This window comes from Phyllostomus discolor, chromosome 9, assembly GCF_004126475.2.
Source record: "Phyllostomus discolor isolate MPI-MPIP mPhyDis1 chromosome 9, mPhyDis1.pri.v3, whole genome shotgun sequence".
Classification (NCBI taxonomy): domain Eukaryota; kingdom Metazoa; phylum Chordata; class Mammalia; order Chiroptera; family Phyllostomidae; genus Phyllostomus; species Phyllostomus discolor.
Window position 1 is genome coordinate 52,727,262 of NC_040911.2, and position 21,244 is coordinate 52,748,505.

The 21,244-nt window shown below is 43.2% G+C and overlaps 1 protein-coding gene across 6 annotated transcripts in view; it reads left to right on the plus strand.

Moving 5' to 3' along the window:
* The first annotated feature begins 6,841 nt into the window (after positions 1-6,841).
* LDLRAD4 (low density lipoprotein receptor class A domain containing 4) overlaps positions 6,842-21,244 on the plus strand; it is a 621,642-nt gene continuing 607,239 nt past the window's right edge. For 3 of the 6 annotated variants that reach the window (XR_004899295.1, XM_036009354.1, XM_036009359.1), the window contains exon 1: positions 6,842-7,298. The gene's annotated coding sequence lies outside the window, so the exon portion shown is untranslated. Of the gene's footprint in view, positions 7,299-7,481; positions 8,139-11,500; positions 12,450-21,244 lie in introns of those variants that run through there. The other 3 variants (XM_036009355.1, XR_004899296.1, XM_036009358.1) reach the window with 3 other exon arrangements.

Sequence of the window (21,244 nt, forward strand, 5' to 3'; positions counted from 1 at the left end):
CCCCCTGATAAGTACTGTACTTTACCTGAATTATTATGCAAAATGAGCCCAATAAAAGCAGGTATGGATGGTAAATGGGGGCCCTCCCCACTAGGGGGGTGGCCATTTCTGTCCTTACTTCCCCACAGAAACTAGTCTTGTCTCTGTGCATGTGTGTTTGTTTCTCGCGTGTTTTTCGGCGAGCCATCCACAGCGTTTTGTGGTCACTGCTGGCCGGTGACCCACGTGCAACACAGAAACATGTGTGGTCCATGCCTCAGCATTTCCAAATACCCAGGAATGGTGCTGAAATTTGGGAAGAAGGCATCTTCAAGGGCAGCAGTTAAGATTTCCACCAGCCCTGCAGAATGGAAGCTTAGAGTCAGAAATTACTCTTGAGTTATAGAAAATAAAACTACAATTATGGCACACCTGAGTGTGGATAGGATTCATACTCTCTACACAATTAAAAAGGATGGGATGGCATTTCAGGAAAAATATATAATACTGAAGATGGTATATAGAAGTATAGATTCAGAAGGTATGTGTGTATTATAGGTGTGGCCCTAATACACATATGTATATGTTAATACATATATACATGTATATATGTCAGTATATACGGGGTAGGGCAAAAAGTTTATAGTTGTTTGTATGGAAAATAATATAGTAATTAATAATACAAGAATAAACTATTTTACATGCTCACAACTGTAAACCTACTTTTGCCCCACTCTGTATATACATGTATATATATATCAGCAATGCTGACATATAATATATTCACATACATACAGGCATACCTCAGATATATTGCAAGTGTTATTCCAAACCACCACAACAAAATGAATATTGTAATAAAGTAAGTGGTAATCTTTTTGCTAGGGGAGGGGGCGGAGGGGCGTTCATGCTTTTAATTTGTAAAAGAAAATGGAGACAACTGTACTTGAACAACAATTTTAAAAAAGTAAAAAAAGAAGATAGGATGCTAAGTGAAATAAACCTGTCACAAGAGGATGAATACTGTATGATCCCACTTTTAAGAGCTACCTAAAGTAGTCCAGTTCATAGAGACAGAAACTAGACTGGTGGTTTCTAGAGGCTGTGAGGTGGGGGAATGGGGAGTTGGTGTTTAATAGGTACAGTTTCAGTTTGGAGAAATGAAAAAAGTTCTGTAGATGGACAGTGGTGATGGTTGCACAATGTAAATATACTCAACTCCATTGAATTGTACACTTAAAATGGTTTAAATAATGAATGTTATGTATATTTTACCATAATTTTAAAAAAGGTTGGAAAACCACTGGAAAAAAAAAGAAAAAAAGGCAACATTTATAAAGTGCAATAAAGTGAAGTGCAGTAAATGAGGCATGCCTATATTTATGTAGCACTCTATACTTCAAGTATTTAATTTAACCCAATTATCTGACAGCCAACTTATAATTCAAATGAAATGAAACAGAATGTCTAGCCCTTAATTCTTTGTGGGCTGAATTGTACTGAGCAGAGAACCTCTGAGGGTGAAGTTCAGAATCCAGACCTCAAGTCTCACTATATGCCCCCAATTCTGCAGGTAAAAGAGTTTTAATGGACATTAAGGGCAGCTTCTAAGGGACATTGCCTTATTGATGGAAACATTATGCTGGGTATAGGCTTTTGTCTTCATGCCTTTGTGAGTATGTCTCATGGGTGTATAAACCTCCGGTCTTCTTCAACACCAGCTAGTCATTCATTCAGGAGAACTGATTCAAGACCTCCTGTGTGGTAGAAGGAAGACTTGTGAGGTGTTCAGGAGTAGCAGAGTGCCATAGTTCCTCTCTGCTATTCCCAGTCTGAGAGAGCGTGCATACTGCTGTGTGTCTTCACCTTGTGAAAGCCTTCCTACATTCAATAAGTTCCCCCTCTTCAAAAATTTTCCATTTTAATGTGTAACATTGTGCACTGATTTTAAGTGCACAACTAATGAATTTTAATATATGCATATACCCCTGCAACCACACCCAGATCAAAATATAGAACATTTCCTACTCCCCACCAACACTCTCTTTTGCCTCTTTCCTACCTAATGCCACCTAGAGTTAACTACTATTCTAACTTCTATCACCATGAATTATCTCCTTCTGTTTTGAAAGTTCACTTAAATAAAATCGTATATTATTATTCTTTTGCACTTATCTTCTGTCACTCAAATAAGCTTCTGTGATGTTCATTCATGTTGCATGTGTCCACAATTTAAAATTTTAAACTATGTAGTCTTGCATTATATGAGTGTACCACAATTTATTCTTTATCCACTGATGGGCATTCGGGTTGTTTCCAGTTTTTAAAAAAATATTAATGAATAAACTGTTATGAACATGTACTTGGTCAACATCTGCACTTATTTCTCTTGTCCTTCTAAGAGTGAAATTGCTGGATGTGCAAGTTCTAGCTGTTTCACAACCTTGTGAACACTTAGAATTGTTAGTTTTTAAAAATTTTCACTATTCCAGTTGATATGCTGTTTCATTAAGGTTTTAACTTATATTTCCCTAATGAGCTGAGTACCTTTTCAAGTGCTCATTGGTTATTTGATATCTTCTTTTGTAAAGAACATTTTCAAGTAGTTTGCCTATTTTTTATGGGATATCTTTCCTTAAAGCAAGCTAGAGAAAGGGGGTTATGTCCTTTACAAACAACCAGCTAAGATGGGGAGAGAGACAGGTAATCAGTCAGAAAAGTAGAACCTTTGTAAGTCACACGAAATCAGAATTTTTTATAGACAATAGTGAGAATCTTGTGAAAGATTACTGAGTCTGGGTTTGGCAGGCTGGCAGGTAGGGAGGAAAATTAACCATGAAGTAGAGGAGAGCAAGGACAGTTAGACACAGAGGGCCAAACTGGAGCCCACACAGACAAACTGTGTCTGTCTTTAGTCCCTTCAACTTCAATGATGCAGGCAATGTGTGGAAGAGGCTAGTGCCTTTGGGCAAAGGGCTGTACATACCCCAAGTTGACCTAGGACAAAGGGAAAAGGAGACAAGGGGAGAGGTCAGAGATGCGTGCAGGCTGCACAGTGCCTGGCACCCCACGCTCCCCTGCAGAGGACCAGCCACTGCTGGGTTTCCACCTTCCACAATGTACACACTTTCTCTTGTGGCATCCCTAACCTGGAACCCCACAGAAAAGGAATTCTGATAAGTATGGATCCAGTGTGGCTAAGTTGACATCAGAGAGCTTGTCCTTGCTGGTAAGAAAAAAGACCAAAGAAAGCTAATATTTACTGAGTACATTTTGGGCCAGGCACTGTCCTAAATATTTAACCCATTGACAATTTATATCCTAGTAGGCAGCTAGCTAGACTGTGTGTTGGAAAGCAATGTGTGGGGCGAGGTAGGAGCAACCACTTTACACCCAGATGCTGGTCATTGCAAAAGAGAGAGAGAGCCCCAAATTTCAGGACAAGGCTTATCAAGCTCTGAGATGCTCTGCCACAGTGTGGGTTAACTTGAACTTGGTGGGCGGGGCACATGGGAATCAGAAGAGGCAGAAGTTGTGAACTGCTGTGGCCTTAACAGACTGCAGAAACTTTACTATACTTTAATATTTGTAAATTACTTGAAAATAATATATCACCAATCAGGAATTGTTCCATAATTTTTGTTAACTAAAGTATAGGTACCATATACAAATATGTGTGTATTGAATAATCTTTGCGGTAATCATTTACATTATTTCTTGTTGTATTTTTCCTTCAAGGAGAAAACATACTGTGGATTTTGTTTTGTTTTGTCCAAGGAGAGTATTGCAGCAAGGCTGAAAGCAGAAGTTACCTGATAAAAACACTTTCTTTCTGTCTCTTGTGATTTTAAAACTATATCCATAGGAGGAGTCAGGTGGTTTGTAGATCCTAGGGAGGGTATATATATGTAGATGGGGACATGGCCAACCTAACAACAGATTCTGTGATGCAGAAATTTTGATACAGACTGATGACTGAGACAGCCTGATGGTGAAGAATAATGTGATGAAACATGCCCATGACATCTTCAAGGCATGTGGGACAGATCCCTCTCTCCTGGAGCTGAGTTAATCCATAGATTCTGGTCTTCTGTATTTATCCACACTCACTTCCCCAGCACAATCACGCAATGTAAGCTACTTTTTCTCATTTTCTCCTCTCCATTTTTTAATTTAAATTAAAAGAACAAAGAATAGGAAGAATCATTTGGATAGCTTAAGTTTCATTTAAATATTGTATATGAGATCCAAATAACAGAATTATATTCTTTGATTCACATTCATCTGTGGTCACTTGAGGCCCTCAGGATTTTTTTCAATATTTGCTTTTATTTGCTCTTTCTATTTTTGTGTCCTTGATGACTGACCCTCTCTGAACCAAGTATGGTCAGGATATAGTCAACACTAGGTAAATTGCAAGAGATTCATACTGAGAAGGAATTTTTCTTGTCCTACTCCTTGAAATCAATTTCACCTGATTTCCACCCAATTTAGTGATATTTTTAACTTTATCCCAATATTAAACTTCATTAATTTCCCAAATATCTCTTGAGTCTTCTGTGAGTGTCAGGTACACTTCTGTGTGCTGGGAATACACATTTTCCACTGTTCTGAACAAAACAATGCCCTGTTTGTCTGGGCTTCAGTCTGAACTCTTAGAGTGAATGTGATAGATTACTAATGATGAGGGTAAAGCTGACATATATTATGTTGAATTTATAGAGAGCAAACATGTGACTAAATACTTCCAACTCTTCCATTGCTATAATGAGTGTGTGTGTATGTGTGTGTGTTTGGAGGAGTGTGGGAGGCAACAGCTGAAATGAAAAACATATACAGGGAGGAGAGTGGAAAATGCAGGGAGAGGTTCCTCTCATAGCTTCTTTCTAGAAATAGAAATAGAGATGTTCAGTTTCTAGTTATAAATTAGGGAAAACAACAAGAAAAGGAATTGTAGATTAATTAAGATTCATCATAAGTGGTAAAATTGAGGTTAAGATTTAAAAATTCAGCTCTTAATTTAAAAGGGTTTCATTACACATAAGGAAATTATACACAAGTGAAAGGGAAGAACAAATCATTTTGTGATTTTGAAAAACTACTTTATTTTTCACTGTCCCTGGGCAGTTTCTGGTTTAGAACAAAAAAGCCATTTCTCTTTTCATGCCAAGAGGGCAAGAACAGTTTCTCCAACTCCATAGCATGTGAGCTGCTATTAGTGTGGCATGTATCTGTGTACATTAAGTGTATACTAGGTGTATGCTTGTCAGCTTCAAATAACCTGCATTGAGCACTTATCAACTCACTGGTCATTTTAAAAAGTTTACTCTAGTAGTCAGATTCAAAGTTGTTCCACTAGTCTAAATGCTCTTCTGTTAGCCTAGGATCTAGGCATTCTCCACTGTGCTGGCAGTGTCTGGCATTGAGCAGATGCTGTAAATTGTTGCTGGGCTGAGACGAACTAACTGGATGTCAAAACTGTAGGTAGGTGGCAGTATGGTTCAACTCCCTGCTTTAAATGAAACCAGTTTGGAATTTTACACCCACCTCTCTGTGTGGTCTTGGGACAAGTTTCTACATCCTTCATCACCTCATTTTTTCTCAACTGTAAAATGGGGAACTTATAGCTGCTACAGTTATTGTGAGGAATAAATAAAAACAATCTGTATACTTAGTACAGGCCTTGGCACATTTGCTCTCAATAAGTGATAGTTATATTACATATAAGCTCTTAACCAAGCTCTACATAACAATTACTATGATGGTTGATGAGAGCTGAGGGCTCTTTAAAGGAAGCTGAATAAAGCCAACATTTCACCAACCAAAAAGTTGCTGACAAGTTAACTGTAGATTTCAAAATACTATTTTCTGATATTCTGGAAGGATGAGGTGGTCAGCTTTTGTGGGGGGTGGGCGCAGGTTGAAATTGTTACCTCTTTAATTAGCTGCACTTCTATTAGACCCTGCCTGAAACCCTTAGTCTATTTTGGCAGAGGGGAATTGTCTAATTTTGGTGACTGTAATAAAATTGGGTTAAAATGCTCATATGCTATGACAGTGACCAAACCCCTATCAAACATTGTTAGGTTGGCTGATGTCAGTGCTAGTACTTCTGGAGGACAAAAATGTGTGCTGACTGTGCTTAAGTGGAGTTTGAATCCTAAACGGCCTTCAGAAGAGGAGAGATGTTGGTCCTTCAAGAAGGAAGAGTGGTAGCAGGAAGAATTCAAGTGAACCTCTAATCTTAAGTCATTTCCCTTATAAAGGCAGGGGATTCTAAAGGGGTGACTCCGTGGGGTCAGGAGGAACCCTGAGGGCCTGGCTCACAAAGGATTCACCCGTCCCACCCTAAGCTCTACTGTGCGTCTTCAGGCAGGTGCACTGAACTCGCAGGCCGCTGTCTCCAGACAGTCCCTAGCCCGCAACTGCTAGCCGGCTCTTCCCGGCACCACAGCCTGCAATCTCTCCGCACTTGGAGTTCCTCGTCTGCCCGGTGGTGGGCGCACCCAGAGAGGCTGGAGCCCACTGCCGTGTGCTCAGCGGGTTGGCCTGCAAAGTGCTAGGGTCCCGCGGCCTTGGCGCCCACATACCCGCACATTCCCAGCTCAGTGACTACAACCTGTAGAGGTCAGTTCGGCCTGTGTGCGGGGGTCGGGGTTGGCCCACGCTCTCCAGCAGCCCGGCCCGGCAGCCTGGCCGCACGCCGGGTCCCCACCGCCGAGGGGGATGGGGAGGGAGGAGAGACGAGGAGTTGGAGACAGACACAGCCTCCTCCAGCACAGTCAAGGCAGGAGACAGACGGCGGTGGCAGTAGCAGCAGCAGCAGCAGCAGCAGCAGCCGTAGCCGCGGCAGCAGCGGCGGCGGTGGGGGGCGGAAGACTCCCCCCTCTGGCAGCTGGAGGCTGGTCGGATCCCTCTGCCAGCTGTAGCACTGTCCTCTCTTCTACGCTCTGCCGGGAGGCTACGGCCGAGCTGGGCCCGGCGCGACAGAGAGGGTGAGAGCGTCTGGCCCTGCCCGTCCGGCACGCTGCCACCGAAGCCAGCCGGGGTTCCCCTGCGAGCCGGGGAGGGCGCCCTCGCTGCTGCCAGACAGCTGCGAGTCACCAGGAAAGTGAAAGGGGGGGCGAGGAACCCAGGGGAGGCCCGGGTGTAAGCTCTTGGCTCTTAAAGAGACCCAGGGCGCCGCGCCCCCCCCCCCCCCCCCCCCCCGTTGTGGCAGCCCTGCACCCAGTGCCCCTCCCAAGCATTTGGCAGGGCCTGTGGCCCAGGAGCCACACTGCGGGCCGTCTCTAGCCTCTGCTCTGGAAGGGTGGCAGCAGGTGAGTGGGGACCCCAGGCGACTGATGTAGTAGCAGTGTCTGGCTCAAGTTCAGCACTGCACCGAGGAGCAGGGAGGGGGCGGGGCACAGGGTGGTGGCAGACGCTGGGACAGGACGCTTCGGGTATTGGAAGTTCACAAGCCTGCGCGTCGGCGACTGCCTCAGAGAAGAGTGCCGGAGGTCTGTGAGACAGTGTCTCCAGTGGGCACTGCGAGTGGGAGTGCCTGTGATGGGAGGGCTACTCCGCCGCCTTTGCGGGTGTGCTTTGATGGAGGTACACTGCCTGCCCCCACCCCTTTTTCTATTTCCTCGTGCCCCAACTCGGGTCATCCTGCTACTGAGGGACTTAATTCTGCATCTCCGAGAGGCTGGGATGAGCGTGGGGGTGGCCTCTCAAACCAAGGTCTTGACTCCCTTGGGCCTCTCGGTCGGGGGACAGGAGGTAAGAGGAAATTGGGCAGATTGTACTGGACCTTGCAGGGGAGTTTGCGGAAAGGAAACGGGCGGAAGCGGGCAGTACAGAGGACCCTGCGTCTTGCAGCTTGGCTTCCCGCAGCACCCCCACCCTCGCCCCCTGACAACCCTAGGATCTGCTTCACCCGGCAGCCCCGATTCCCCGCGTGCGTTGACGTCGGTCGCGGGCCGCCTGGAGCTCCCAACATTGGCTGGGAAGTCGATTGTCTCCCCGTGGCTGCTGTTACACTTAGGCTCTTCGAGCTCTAGAGGAAGCAAACGTGTGTTGAATTTCTCTTTGACCCTCACGGTGGAATAAACAGGAAGCGATGATCATCTAGCCCGGGTCCCACACTTGCCTTTGTTGTGGGTACAGCCAGCACAGCGGTGAGGCTTCCACGGGACCCCTGCTCCTTGGGCCGCCCAGGGTGGGGTTGGGAGGGTACCCTATAAGTACACTGCTGGAAGACAGTGGGCTCTGTTCAGGTGAATTTGCTATTGGGGGCATTTGCTTGTTTTTAAACTTTTTTTTTTTTAATTGGAAAAAGAAGCAGCTTCCTAACCAGGCAGAGATTTGGGGGAGGACGACAGGGACGTGTGGTCCGTGGGTGGCACCTGGAGATTGCACATGGGCTAGTGCCCTGTTTCCCGGGTTTGCTATAGGGCATCGTGCTGCTGTCTGGACTGTGAAAAACTCTTTCAAGCACGTAGGGCTTCCTCGCTCCTCCTACCCAGGCATAGGAATGATTGCTGAGTGGCAATGGTCACATAACTAGCTTACTTTTAATTTTTCTTAGTCTTGTAATGAGCTAGAATTGGATAATTTTGATTTGCTTCTTTTTTCTTCCTGTGTCCCATCTATTCCCTTCTCTTTATTTCTTACTATTTTGGCAACTTGTCCCTGGACCCCTTCACTTATAGTTTAGTGCTGCTTTCAATGTTATTTATGATTCTGATATTTATTGATGACCTACTGTGTGCTGGACATTGTGGTATGTGAGGTGAGATTAACTGTATAGTGGGTTGAGTCAGAACTGCTGTTAATAAGTTCTTGGCAGTGAAGGTGGGTAGAGATGGTGAACAGCCTTGGTTCTTAAAATATATGGGCTTTGGCTGGCGTGGAGGTTGGTGCCTTCCCTAGGGACTAGGGTTGGGAAATGTCCCTTTAAAATGGTCCTTTCCTCTTGTTTAGCTAGCCAAGAAAGGTATTGTCCCATTTGTATCTCCCCTGGAGCTTCAGGTCTGAGGATCAAATTATGGGAAAGATTTGGTAGAGTCTGCACTGAGAAGCTGCCATTGCATCAAGTCATGTTTCTGCATTTTGCACATAAGTATTTAGTCTTTCTACTATTTGTATTGAATTTATTGTCATCAGTACATCTGCCTTTGTACTCTGCAGAATTCTCTCAAAACATATTCTTTATATTCAGTAAAGGATCATAATGTCAAATTTGATATATTACATTGACAGATGAGATCAGAATATTTATCCATGTACATTTATTGAATTTTAATATTTTGTTTCCTATCAACCCGTGAATGCCATTTGATGGTCCTTACAAAGCAGGGGGTATATTCTTCATGATTTTTGAATGCTTAATTCTTTTGAGAGCTTCATGTTACTATTGACATTTGAACACACTGTTAGGAATTAGGTGCCAGACTGTAAATGTCAGTAAGGGATTATTTGTTATAATGGAGTTGTAACTACATCTATCCCTTGTTTTAAAATGTGCTGCTAATTTTCTAATATTCTGCTGTTGCCCTTGGAAGAATTTCTCCTCATTGGCCACAGTTCTAGTTTGTGTGTAGGTTTATATTTATGATGGAGAAGACTATTCCCAGTAGGATTTTCAGGCTGTCTCTGAATTCTCTTAGGGGCTTGGCTTGCATGACCACAATTCTGCAGAGGAACCCAGACAATGCCAACTGCTTTTTAAGGGATTTTGTACCAATTTGTTGGATTCAGAGTCCACTCCCCCGAATATACATACATACTCACACAAATATTTCTCTCCCCTGCCCCAACTGCTGACAGTGTTCTAAGAATAGTATTTTTGCCTGATGCACTGAGAGCAAGGACCCATCTGCAGAGGCGTTTACAATTTGGGACTGTGCTATGGTTTTGGTTAATTTAGCAGCCTGTCAGGGCAGCCTTGTGGCTAATAGGATGCTGTCTGTTTTTTTATCTGGGTCTCTGGAGGGGCAACTCCCAGCCGGACAGAGGAATATAGAGAGTGAGAATGACTTTTGTTCTCTGAAGGTAGTTTTTGGCCTGCTGTTAAGTAGAGACCATTAAGCTCTGTCTGGATCCTTTTGTACTCACCCAGCATGTAGTCAGTCCAGCATTTAGTCACCCCATGGACTGGGCTGGGGTGGTTGCTCTGTGTCACCATGTAAAACCCAAGCACTCTCAGGACTCAGGGCAGGGACACTTGCAACTGTGACTGGTTGGACCTTTCTGGTAGCCCTTGCCATGTTTCTTTTCATTTTTCTTCTGAATCTAGGTTTATGGAATCTCTACGATGTATCTGTCCTTTCTGGATGACAGTTAATAGAAAAGAAAGAAAAGTCAAGGAGCAATAGATCATTCCATGTTAACCTGGAAAATTTTTAGAAATATTTAATATACTTTATATAGATACTATTAGGCCATTAAATATGAACAGTGGCAAAATAGCTATGTAGTCCCACATTGCTCTTTTCTCCCTTCTTCCTTTTCCTCCCTTCCTCCTTCCATTCCTTCCTTCCTTTTTTTAAGGTCCCAGAAAACTCACCTGGAAGCCAAAATGACTTTCAAAGTGACTTTCTGCCTGCATGGCATTTGTTAGTCTAGAATTATACCTTGACCTATATTATAAATGCATGGAAGGTGAACCTTAAATTTGAAAATAGGAATGTAAAGCTTTTCTGTCTACTGTTTGAAAATTTAGGTCATATGACCTCAGTGCCAGTTTTTAGGGAGATTTTTTTGTGTGTCATTATTTGCCTCATTGTTAATAGCTAAAGGAAACAGGCAAACACTTATACTATATATTAAATTGATATAGAATATTGGGTTTATATTTCCAGTTAAAATTGTTTTTTTCTCTACCATAGGAGGACTTGAAAAATAATGTCTGTGTTGTCATATCCATGTGATTTAAGTATGGATTGCTTTTCTTTGAATTCCCACTAAAAATTGTACTTTGGCCTTTTCAGCTGGTTTTGTGAGGACTTTTCTTTCCACCAGCCTTGTTTTCCAGATAAGTCTTAGAAATTACCAAGAACATAGCTATAATTTCTCCCTTGATTGGCAGCTGAGAGCTTTCCTGGACAAAAATAAGGAAATACAGTGCCAAATGGTTGACTTTTCTAGAATAAAAACTCTAAAGGGTATGCAAAAAGTCCTCTGGTTAATATATTGGCATTCCCAGAACCCACTAAAACTCCGGCAGCCTGCCAGACACCACTTAATGAGGATGCAGAATGTCTGGCTCAAATCCCCATGAGCAGAAGGGGGTGGGGAGGTGATGTCCACACCCTTTATTAATTTTTAATGACTGTACTTTGTTTTTCAGATTTGCTTTGTACCCCCTGTATGACTAACCCCCATCATACCCCCTCCCCCATCCATTTATTTACTCATTTACTTGGCATTGGAAAAATGTTTGAGACTTTCAAGGTTAAGAATCCTGCTGAGAGATCATTTCTGTTTTTCTGGGTTCTTTTGTTGTTGGTTTTCTTTCTTTTCTTTCCCTTTTTTTATGAGGAAGAAAGAAAAAGGAATAGAAAAGGAGATAACTTTTTTAAAATGATGCTTTCTTGTCTGCTGGAAAAGAGAAGCATTTATGAAACTTTGAGTTTGTCAGACAGTTTATATGACAGTGCAAGTTGGTTCCTGCCAAGCTCCAGACAGATTGCTAATGTTACATGACAGGGATAAATAAATTACCACTGTCTGCAACACACTTGCACTGCAAACCCACTCTGCAGCCTGTGGCCGGTGGAGCGCACACAGGGAGCCTGTTGGCTGTGCAGCTGCAGGGAAGACCTCTGCCTATTGCCTACAGCTCTGTGACACAAAAAGGGTGTGTCTCTCACTTTTATTTTGGCAGTGCTTCAGGGCAGCAGAATCCGAGTAGCAGCTCTGTGTCCTTAGTTTTGCAGGTGACTTTGCCCCCTTTGCCTTGCCCCACCCCCTTCTCAGACCCCGCCTTCTTCCTCTTGAGGGGACCCTGCACCTACTCTTCCTCTCAGGGACTGCTCCAAGAAACTAAACTTTGTTCTTATATGGACCTGCTCAGGCCCTAAGATTTCTCAGATCCAAGTTTCAAACTGTTTACGGTTGCATTCTTTTTGCAGGTGCAGGCATTGAGAACATATTGTGTAAGTGTGGTACTGCCTTGGGAGGGGGCTGGGTGGCACTCCTTGGGCATAGTGTACTTTCATCTCTAGCGATTTGGATAGTCAGCTGGCAGAGTGACAGGTGTAATGAACTTAATGGTCTTGCTCTAGTTGTTAGCGGACACACTGCTCATATTACAAAGCCACCTCCTAAACTGGGCCCTTGCCAATGATTTGCTCTTCTCTTTGCAGACAGGATGCAGGGCCTGGACTACTCCAGTGATGTTAAAATCAGGAATTTGGTGGGTGTGAGCAATATCTGTGTGTCCTCATCCACATGCTGCCTAAATGGATTTGGAATTTCCTTTCAAAGTAAGAGTGTTCTCTCCAGTTTACAAAAATGATCCTTCCCATACCGTCCTTGTCAGCCATCCTTCCATGAGAGGTGTGGCAAGGACCTTCTATACAAGTGTGTGGATTCCTTGCTTCTGGGGTTTGCAGAATGGTCATGCCTTGTTGGTTTCTGTGTGGGGGCCACCATTCTCCAGAGGCATGGCCAGAGATTATTTTCATTGTTGTTGGCCTCACAAATTGGGAAGGGAATTTCCATTGTAAAATCTCACTGTTTCTAGAAGGCAGCTTGAATCTAGGCTGCTTTCAGAAGGGCTCCTGGACCTCTGGCTTGTCACCCTCCACCAGGGCAATACTAGCAGTGGTTCCAAACACTTTCGCGTCACTGACTATGTGCCAGGCTGTTCTTTGGGCTGCACGTATATTAACGGATTTTAATCCTCTCAGCAGCCTTATGATTTAGCTACTATTTCCAGTTTGATGGAAGGCAACAAAAAGCCCTGAAATTGCCCAGAGTCACACCTCTTGTAAAGAAAGGGTAGAGTCTGACCTGGCTCAAGGACTCTCTTCCTGGGGTCTAGGTTTTGGCTCTGAAGTTGCCTGAGGCAGGGCCCAGATCAGAAGTTCTTCCTCAGGGACCATGTACCAGCTGGGTGGAGGGGGACAGTGCCATTTCTCTTTGTCCCTATACAGTTCCCAGTGACTCTATCCAGCCAGCAAGCTCCTTCCTTCTTCCTGTCTTGGCTGTGGCTCTGATTTATATTCCCCTTATTTCCCTTCCCCATTCTTACTTCTAACTTCTGCTTTCTGTGCCTATTTTGTCTGTGGTAAGAGCTTCAGTTTTGATAATTGGCCCTTGGTGGCTTTGTTTTGCCACAGTGAACTTCCAGTTTCTTGAAAGAGAGGTAGCATTCTGTAGCAAACCACTTCTGTTAGTCTTCCCAGGTTCCTTGCAAACCACTTCTGTTAGTCTTCTTGGGTGTAAGAGCATCAAGACCTATTTTCTGGTTGGTGAATCCAGGCTTATGGCTCTGTGGGTGGGTCTGGAATGGACAAGGCCGTCCCCAGTTGTCTGTTCACTCAGAAGGATCCAGCTTGTCCCAGTACTTGAAAACTACCGTTTTTTTGTTTCCTTTTGCTTCTCACATTTGGAAAAAACATGACAAAATAATTGTCTAAGATTTTCTGTTTTGCCCCATGGGAGGCATAGATTAATCGACCACACATATCAACATGTACTTCTCGTGAAATGTTATTTGTCCATTTTGGACAAACCTGAGTGTTTGAGATTATGGAACTTAAAAGTTAGTTCCTAGGAAATGAAAATTTATTTGGGTCTGGCAGGGCAGCTTTTCAGCTCTTTACAGACCTTCTTCCCATGGTGGCAAGGGCTGGAACCAGGTGGAACCTTTCATAGCCTCTGAGTTCCTCCAGGTGGCTGGGATGGTGCTGTTTTTTGTATAAATATCTATTACTGAACCTTTGTCACATTTGATCCTTACAGTCCCCTGGGATGGGTTTGGACTAGTGCTCTCCTCTTTGTAGTTGAGATGAGGCAGGCCTCTGGAAGTTCCTGTTCTGGTCTCTGCTCTGTCCTTCCCATCTCCACATTACTGACTATCCACATTTTTATGTGGCATGTGCCAGGCTGCATCTTAGTTTTCAGCACCCAAGATGAAGTCTGTCTTGGAGTGGCTACTCCCATACCTTCTGTAGAGCAGGTGTGAATACAACCAGTCAGGGATAGATGTGAGGGCCCCTGTATATGCTGCTAGTCCAGTGCTTTGCCCTCTCTATCCAAACCTGACTTTTTATTCCGTGGAGTCTTTTAGGCCTGGCTGAACCCCGTGTCACCAATTTGTCTCTGAAATCCTCTTTTTCCTGATTATATACTTATTGGAGACTATTAGAAAAATACAAAACAAAGAAGAAAATAAAATTACTGAAATTACCTACGGTTCACTGCCTTTAGAGATGACCCCTGTTAACAGTTTAGTAGGTTCTTTCCAGGTGTATTTATTGCTTAATTATAAAATCATATAAAGAAGTTACATACTTTTTTAAAACTTAGCATTTTGTCCTAAAATTCTTTTCATGTAACTTAAATATTCTCCAAGCACATAACTTCTGATGACTATAATATCTTATCCTATAGTTATATTGTTATTTTCAGAAACCTGTTTCAGAACATTGAAGCTGTTATCAGTTTTCTCTATTATAAATAATACTACATTAAATGTTTTGGTGACACCCTTTAGATATATTCCCAAGAGGGAAGTTGGTGGGTCTAAGAACTTTTAGAGATTTCTCCAAAAGTATTACCAGATTGTTTTTTTTTAAACAAAGAATGGTGCACTTTATACTACATACATGAGGATGACTGCAGCCTCACCAATGCTGTGTATTATTATGAAAATAAACCTTTGCAGATTTGGCAGTAAAATGGTATGATGTTTAAATTTTCCTTCCCATTTTTTTGATATGAAAATCTGAGTTTATATCATCTGGGTCATAGGTGAAAAGAGTTTTGCTGTTTGCTACATCTTTGTTACGGGCAAATGAAGTGATGTGATAATAATCTCAGAAGGGATAAGACCTTTGTGGTATTTTAAATTTAAATTAATTCTACTCAGGTAGGTTAAGGACACAAAGCAGTCTAATTATATATTTTTAAATAAAATTACAGGATTTTATGGCCAAAGACTGCACCAGGTCTTTTCCCACTATCCTAACCCTCATAGGGGTATTTATGGAGGAATAGGGCCAGGAGAGGGAGTAGATTCAGCAGCAGCTGCTTAAAGACCTGTGTACATCTTGTTCATTCACTTCTCTCCATTTTGAGTGTCCACTTTTTAAAGCTAAACTTGTTCTAGCCTTGTACCCAAGGATGGTGACATTAAATTCATTCTTCTATTGTTCCACTTAATGGTTGGCTGATGTTCAACACAATGTTGGTGCCCTTTGCTGCCTGTACTTTGCTTTCCCCTCTACAAATTTGGCAGTTTTCTGGTTCCAGCCAAGGCCTGAGCCCTTTTATAGTTGCATACAGCTATTAGCAGTGTCTGACCTCCTTAGCCAGTTGCTTCTGAAGCTTGAGAGAAAGGAAAATTCACCTTACTAGGTTGCCATTATCTAAAGCTATGTCAGTTTTGTGTTCTTCACAGGCAGCCTTTTCAGTTGAAAGGCTGGGACTGGTTGGAAGGGAGTCCATTTACAATGCTGGTTGGAGGGAGCAAGACATAATACCCATATCTTTGGGGCTAGTCCTTATTAGCTTGTTCTATTCAAATGCAGCTTCACCACCCATTTGTTCAGCGGTGTGGGTGCTCTGGGTTGCGTGCTAGGAGTGTGTACCATCTGCAGAATGGCCCGGTGAGCAGTGTGCAGGGGCCCTGGGACCCTGGTGGGCACTGTTTTCTCCTCTGTGCTCAGGTGAGTGAGTCCCTGAACTCTAGACACAGATGGTGGGGAGCTCTGCTTGGGCAGTTGTCCCTTGGCCCACACCTTCCCCTCCTGGCTATACGTCTATGACACACTGAATTCCAGGTGCAAACCCACCTTCTCCATGGCTGGCCGTGACAGTGGTGCCAAGGATATGGAGATGGAGTGTGTAGAGGATCAGCAGTGGGTGGGAGAGCTGGCTGGTGGCCATGCAGGTGGTCTGACCAGTAGGGGTTGGGCAGTGTCTTCATGGGAGCAGCCAGTACAGGGTCTCTTGTTGTGTTGGGTAGGAGGTTCCCAGGGGAGTTACATGCTAATGATGTTATGGAATAGGTTTCTGGAACATATGCTCAGTGCACTTTGGGTGATTAAAAAATATACTTTGTGTCCTTTCCCCTTGTTTGCTGTTGGCTGGTGTGTGCAGGGCTGACAGATTTATGTTTAATTTGACCTTGCTAGATTTGGCTTGCTCCTTCAGTGGGATGATATAATAAATGCCAGAATGCTTTTCTAGTAGGGAAAGAAGGCCTTTTGGGACATAATGCATGTATGATTTCGAGGGTGGAGGTAATGTTTGGAGTTGAATGACTTGACTGAATGTTCATTTCTCTCCTATTAAGATAAATATTGCATCCTTACAGAACTTAATTTTTATTATTATTAGTGTTTAAATATAAGATTCAAAATCTTTTACTTCTAAACTAGAGGTCCTGGGATTAAGTTTTTTTCATCTGAAGAGTAATATAAAAATAATAAACAGCTATTGTATCCATTATAGTTATAAGTATATAATTTATGTAGTAAATTTAGTATAGAGAAATTGTGATATTTGTTTTTTGATAAATAAAGTTGGACATTAAATGGAATGGGAACATTTGTTATTAATGGAACTCTTACTGCATTACTTTGTAATGTGAATCCTTCCTTTTTTACTGTTATAACCTGGTTTATATATTGGATTTTAAAAATCAGGGCACATTTGGTATATACCTAAGGAAATGGCTCCCATTCTGGCATCTACCGTGGAGCAGGCTGTCTCCACTGGACCTACCCAAAGAAGCTTCTGGCCTGGGAGGCAGCCGCCTGCAGCAACTTGTTGTCTACAGTGGAAGGATACCAGCAGATGTGTTCTCTCTGGTTTTGAGGAAGGTTTTGTCATAAGGGTCCCTACCTACCGCCTGCTGCTCCTCATTGTGTCTTCTGAGTTCTTGTCCAGCCATATTTCTGGGAGGGTGTTTGACTTCAGAAGGTCAGTTTGCCCTTCTCCAAAACAACTATTTGCCTACCTCTTAGGTTTTGAAGAGGATTAAATAAGATAATATGTATGCACACCAGCTGAGAGAGGTCCAGTGAACTGCCATAGTGAATGCTCAATAAAAGGCATCTATTATAAGTCAAATAAGTATTTATGAAGCACCTTTCCAGCTTTGTGGTGTGGAGACACAGCTCCTGTTCTGAGGGAACTTGGAGACTCAAGAAGATAAACCATGTGTACAGGAAGCAGCCAGAAAATAAGAGCAGGCAGTTTATAATGAAGTCTCTGGTTAAAATCTGGGGAGCACCATTTAAACTGTTAGTCAGGAAAGGCTTTGTGTAGGGAGAGTGAGACTACTGGGCCTAAAGGGCAGTTAGCTCTGATTGCTTCCCTCATTTCCTCCCTTCCCTTTTCCTCAGCTCTACACTCTGATGGAGTGCTGATGTCCAAACAACTGGTGCTGTCCCCACACAGTTGCTGCATGGGGTGATGGCCTCAATGGGGAGGTCTAAAGGCCTGGGGAGCTGGGAAGACTTCTTTATCTACTCTGGTCAATCAAGGGAGACAACAGGGAGAGATTTGCCAGGTGGACAAGCAGAAAGAGAGTGTTCTCTGTCAGTGACTTCCAGAGAGCTGTGTGCACTGGGGTCTGGAAGACAAATTCTAGAACTTTAAACTTCTGTGTATAATGTGTATACTGCACCATTACTGAAATACATATATATAATTTTAAATACATAAATATATACAACCTATGTATATCTGCTCACACTTTTTGCTCATAGGAGTATATGCTTAAAAAAATTGGGAACCACTGGTGGGCAGTGGGAACACATGTTCAGAAGGGGGTCAAAGGGAGCAGCCCTAAGGGTGAGGAGGAAGCTGATTATTTCATAGGTCTAAAGGATGTATATAGTTCCTGAAATTTAGAACTCTAACTGCACCTAGCCAAGGGATGAGCATGGTGAAGAAAATCCTGAATTATTTGTTAGTGTTTAAGTGCCACCAACCCAAAATCCATATGCCATGTTTTGCCACTTTGTTGCCCTGACTTTCAGGCTCCTTTTTCTGAGTTCACAGGTTGTTGGGGCCTGGTTAGGGTAAACTATGACACAGTTGTAGGGAGGGATTTGATGCTCTGGTTTAGGTAATATAAAATGCTAATAGGACTGCTTTATTAACCCACAGAAAAACTATCAAGAAGTTGAGATTATTTATTCATGTTCTGAGCAGGGGCACAGTTTTAGGAGCCACGCCCATCTATAAGAATGGTGAAGTTTAATTAATATGTCGAGGGGGCTGTGGGGGCTGCAGGGGTAAGTAAAGACAGGTTGTTCTTCTGCCTTCACAGAATGTACTTCCTACCCAGTGTTTTGAGTGTCAGACACATATCTGTGATAGTCCCTGAGGCAGCAGGCAGGTGGGGTAGGAGGGAGCTCAGTGCTTGATGGTGTTGGAGGAAGGGGGCTCTCACTGGGCATATGTGGAAGGGCGAGAGGGTTCAGGACAGGATTTGTGGGGGGAAAATGGCAGTTGACAAGTGTCTTGGATGATAGGTGGGTAGAGACTGGAAGGGAAGGCCTTGCTGAAAAAGTGTGAATAAAGGTGTGGGGGAATGCAGAGGTGTGTTTGGTGAACAATAGTGTATTGGAGGCACTGTCATGGTTAGAGCTGAATAAATGTTAGCTGTGGTTATTGTGATTATTGGTTTTTTTTTTTGGCATCATGGCCTTGGATCAGAGTGGGCAAGACTTGTTCTGCTCGTCCCATCTTTGCTGAAAACCAAATCAACAGCCAGGGACAGTTAAGAAAAACAAGCCTGTTGGGGCACCTACCTTCTATTTTCCTATGTAATTGCACCGAGACTCTGTCTTGACTGCAGTTCTTTAATATTCAATATTTGTTCACATTTCACAAAATGCTTAAATTTTATACTCCATGCACTTCACCCCAGGAAGCCAGGTTTATCACTTTCACATAGTCATAATAATGCCTTCTATTTGCAAAACTTTTTGAAGTTCTTCACAGACAATAGCTAATTGATGAAATATACATAGAAGTATAATTGATGGATTTTTTTTTCCTTATTCTTTTCTAATGTGGCTATCAGCTGAATGTGAAATTCAGGTCAGAGTTTAATGTGCAGAACCTAATTGGAAAGAGATACCCTGTTGTCCATGCCAAATTGCAGGATATTTTCTGGATATTGCTGGGAGCAAGGCTTTGTAGCTTGTTGGCTGACCAGGCACGCAGTCAACATAATTTTGAGACATTAGGATAAAGCATTAAAAATCAAATTACTTGATTTTATCAAGTAGTTTACTTTTATACCATGATGTTTTAGCCAAACTGTGCAGTCCTTTCCTGGGAAGCTTGCGAAGAATGGATATGTCAATGAAGTGTGAGGGCTGGCTGGGATGGATGTGGAGCCTGCTTTCATCTCTTTTTGTTATTAAAGGTTGGTTTGCAGATGAGTTCTTGTGACAATTAAGAAAACTGTTTTAGAATTGGCAAAGTTAGAGTATTGCCTGTTGTAGTGGAGGGTGGATGCTCCAGTGCCCCCTCCTCCAGCCTGCTGTGGCTCCTGTGTACTTGGGGCCTGTGCTATTTTTTTTCTAAAGCTGGGTTTGACTTCTGCCATGATATCAGTTCGCTCACCTGTGGGTGCAAGTTACCGCAAGTTCTATCTCCCCCCTTGTAGCATAATAGTTTCATTCCTAGTGGGGTTACACAATACTGCCCTGTGGCCTCAGCATCTGGTGGTTTTCTAGCCACCTTGCCAGGTGGCTACCTAGCCTCTAGTGGCTCCTTTTTATTCCCTGCTCAGCTTTTCACTCTTGTGCTCAGTTGTCTCCTCATTGTGGGTGCCAAGTGTTCTGACCCCTTCATTCCAAGTGGAAGTCATTTGCACTGCTGCCACACTTGCTCTGCAGTTTTCAGCTTTCTTCTCCATAGACCTCAGAATTGCTTTACCTGAGCCCCTCTCACCAAAACTGTGTATGGAAACCCCTAGTCCAAGGGCAGGAAACCAACCTCTGCATCCTAAGCTGATGATAGTGACAGAGGCTGGGGAGTCTGCTGGCTTTTCCTGGTTTGGACACTAACAAGGACATAGGTATCATTTAGTAGTTTAGGTAGCAAATGAAGTGCTTTCTGATCTGTTTGGGTCATTATTTTGCATGATCAATAAGGACTTAATACTTACTGTAATTGCAGCAGTTAGTTAGGTGTAGAGCTTGTATGAACATGGCCCCACCTCTGAGAAAGGCATCTGCCCTGAAGTACAGTGCTAATAAGATGTGCTCTTCCCATGGTTAGAAAGTGAACTTGTCTTCTGTATCAGTTCAAATATACTGATATATTTGATATATATATCCAACCCTCTGCTGTTGGATCTTGTTCCAACTGATCTGGCTTCTGGCTTGTTCCAACTGATATATCCAACTCTCTGCTGTTGGATAAGAGTGCTAACCATGATCTGTTAACTTCATTGGCTTGTTCACTCTGGAGAGAAGATAGCAAGATGTCAGCAGGCCCTTCTGGCTTGTTCTTAGAGTTAACAGAGGGGAACGGCTAGCAGAGCCCAACAATGAATCTGATGGCTGATTTTGAGAGCTGGCTAAAGAACTGAGCACCCTCTTGTTTGAAATACGTTTGTCTTAGTCTCTGGTGTAGTTTTATTGACAACTTTCTTTAAGTGAGACACATTTGGGTACTTGGTCTCCCTACCTCTGAGGGGGCCTGTCAAGTAAAGCGGCTGAAGCAGAATGGTTGGTCTCAGAATTGGCCTTCAATGGGGTCTGTCAGTGAACCAGGAACCTTATACACATCTTAGAGGCAGCTTAGAGGAAAGCTTAGAGGCAGAATTCCATTGCATGTATTGAAATTGGTTATATATTTACATAGAGGATCTTGCTTCTGAGGTCTGAACTCCAAACTATCTACCAGCATAATGGGCATCTCCACTGTTCAGTGGGCATCTTCGGGTCCCCCCATACCTGTCCCTGTACTGTCCCTTTGTTTTCCCCCACCTGACCCCTCCCCTCCACCCTTGCTTCCCTCACTGTCCTATCTCAGTAACAGCATTCCTGCCTGCCCAGTGGTTCAGGCCACATATCTT